Raw genomic sequence first — 3,519 nt, 5'->3', positions numbered from 1 at the left:
TAAATACTTAAATTAATTATAAGTTTATTTTTTTTCTTTAAAAAAAAAAAGAGCTTTATGTTATAAAGACTTTATGCCATATTAGATAATTTAAAATAAGAGAAAAAAAAAATGGAAAATAATATGTATGGACACAACTGGCTGTGTAATAAAGGTTATTTTATTTTATTACGGTTAGTCACCACAATTAAAGACACATCAGCAATTGTGGGGCTGAACTTTTTTTTTTTTTTTTTTTTTTTTTTTAGCCTTTTTATATGTATATTTTTATATTCACTATGGTTACCATCAAGAATAATGCATTGTATATATATATATATATATATACACCAGTAAAATACCTTTCTTTATCTTCTTCTTTCTTGTTAGTATTTGATCAAAATTTATATTGTTGAATTTTTTTTGTGTTGATTTTCTTTTTATTCATCAATTGTCAGCAAAAACCAATCAATTTCCCAGTTTTTGCCGTATCTTGCCACTTACCCCACCTTTGAGCCATGTGACCACTCTTATTCAGTGTCCTAAACTACATGTGTATCTTATTTTTTTTTTTACTCGGTATGGCCTGCCAAACCTTGCTTGAATTTTTTTTATTTATTTTGGTAGATCACAAAATACATACACACACACACACACACATAAATTGAGACTGGTAAGTAAATATATACATTGTTTATGTACCAAAAAAAAAATATCCAAAATTTTGTCTCTAATTCTTTTCTATACTTTGTACTTTTTCCTTCCTTTTTTTTTTTTAAAAAATAAATAAATAATTAGTTTTTTTTTTTTTGTTCGGCTGAAATATTATATACACATCGGGCAACATAAAGGAAACTACCAACTCAAACAGTCTAAACCATTAGCCGCTCGGTCAATTTTTTTTTTATAAAAAAATATTTATTTATTTATTTTGGCTGGGCGGTACAACGTTTCAATTAACCTTGGATTGGCTGTCCACGGTGTCCGAATTTGGAACAACTAAAACATTTTTTTTATATAAAAAAAAGAAAAAAAAAAGACATTTTTTAGGGACTCCAGGGGAGAAGGAGAGGGGCAAAGAGTGGGGAGTGGAAGTTAATGAGGGAGAAAATGGAGGTGGAGGTGGGGGTGGGGGTGGGGGGAGAGGAAAAACCCACTTTTTTTTTCGCTTTTCTTTTTTTATTATTATTATTATTATTTTGCTATCTCTATTATAGATATAAAGAAGTATGTATCCTTGGTAGCCAAAATAATGATAATAAAAATAATTTATTTATTTTTCATACAAAAAAAAAACAACAACCAAAATATGAAAGAAATAAATAACAAAAAAATAAATATATAAAATGACGGGTGAGAATGCACGGCCCTACTGCGGAATAAATATTATTGGTTTTGTAAGCAGACTTGGAAATGATAGGCTATTTCCATTTTTAGAGATCACATTTTTTTTTTATTATGAAAAATTCAACTCCACCATTTTTACTTGTGAATAATTCCCCCTTTATATTTTTATTATATTTAAATACTAAGAAAGAATAGTAAGATAAAAAGAGATTTTGTATCGAAATGATTAATAGAATTGATAGTATGCTATCAATGTATATAGAGATAGACAGCAACAAGATGATGAAGATGAAGAATAAGGAGAAAACTTGAGCCAATTGCCATTCAGCGTAACCCAGGATAATAAACCACCGTTTTTGTATTGTCTTGTATTGTATGGTATCTTATTTTGAAACAACTCAGCGAATGGGAAACGAAGGCGCGGAATTCTCTCCCCCCCCCCCCCCCCCCCTTTTTTTTTTGGTTTTAAATAACAAAATATATCTCCTGCACTTCTTGATGACTTGACGGCCGAGCGGGTGTCGCGAACCGATTTTTTTTTTTTAAAAAAAGAAATTATCGTCTTTTTCTTTTTTTGGTTGAAGGTATACACAAAAGTATCGGATGAATTAATGACCAGGTAGTATATATATATATATATACTATTCTTTTTTTTATACGAACACAAGTGGGCAGGTATTCTATTGGATCCAGTTGAAATACAAGCTTAAAGTATATGTGTGTATACATGTATACATGTGGGTGATTTGGTACCTGGGCATTGTGAGCCCACTACTGTGTTGTTATTTTTGTACCTGACACATTAGATTCTTGAGAACACAGAGCTCTTATATATATATATTTAGACATATTTCAATACTTGTCCTACCTCTACACCAAAAAAAAACCCAAAGAACTCGACGTTCTATTATACAAACAACAGTCTTCTTGTAAGTATCAAAGCACCTTGGAACTTTAATCTTATATATATATATTACGCAAGTTGTTTTTTTTTTGAGTTTCTACAAAAAAAATAAGATAAAGAAGTAAAGAAGAAATAAAAGAACAGTGACTGTAGAGAAGTCTATCGAACGATTAACTTCCGTTTTGTATTAGTAAGAAGATTGAAAATGAAAATGAAAACGATTAATACTAATACTAATACTGATACTAATACTGATCGTGATAGTAATAGTAATAGCAATAATAAAAAAAAATGACTGGCTTGTAAGGAATATGGGATAGATAGGGATGGAAGGGAAATATTTCTCTTTCTTTCTTTCTTTCAACACTGTTCATTGCACGTGAGGATTCACATGTTATATCCGACCAAACCCATAAGCACTTTCTCTCCCTCTTTTTTTTTCTTTCTTTCTTTCTTTCTTTATTTTCATCACCCCCAAAACCTGTGCTTGATGAGGAAAAAGGAAACCCAAATATATACTTGTAAAATAATAATAATATATAGGTGTTTGGTTACCATGACAAAAAGTCTTTTTGTTACCATGGTAAAGTTTATTTTATTTTATTTTTACACTTCTTTATCGTTGCTATGCCAATAAATTTAAATATAGTATCTATATAATATTAAATCATCAGTTCTTTCTTTTCTTTTTCTTTTAATAATAAAAGCAAAAACTTGTAGTTGAGGTTAATATAAAAACATGTGTAAAGAGATACTTTTTCATTTATTTTGTGAGTGACATTCACTCGGTAATGAAAAGAGAAAAAAAAACTACTCTTACTCCATTTTTTTTTCTTCCGAATCATCGGCAATAAACAAATAATTAAATGAATGAATCTTGTGCTAACCAAAGCACAAGAAGTAAATATACAACATGAACAACATTAAAAAAGATAGTACTAGTACTAGTAAAAATAGTAAATACAGTACAATACAATACAATAAAAAGGGCTGTATAGTATGTTTAATTTGTACAACACTTTGAATGTCTTTTAGATACAAATCACTAATCACTAATCACAGATCAAAATGAATCGAATAATAATAATAAATGTATATGACGTCTTTAGCTCAAAATAAAAGGGTAGATATCAATAGCTAAGGGTCTCTAGTATATAGAGAGAGATGTCATTCTGAAGACTTTTCTTTTATGAAATCAATTCTTCATTACTAAGTACCAAAATAAAAAAAAAAGCATTGAGTACTTTATAGTATAGTATTGCATTGCATTGTGTTTTACTGTATAATAG

This window comes from Phycomyces blakesleeanus (genome assembly GCF_001638985.1).
Source record: "Phycomyces blakesleeanus NRRL 1555(-) unplaced genomic scaffold PHYBLscaffold_5, whole genome shotgun sequence".
NCBI classification, from domain to species: Eukaryota; Fungi; Mucoromycota; class Mucoromycetes; order Mucorales; family Phycomycetaceae; genus Phycomyces; species Phycomyces blakesleeanus.
The sequence above is the reverse complement of the archived record's forward strand: the minus strand, read 5'-3'. Positions refer to the sequence as shown.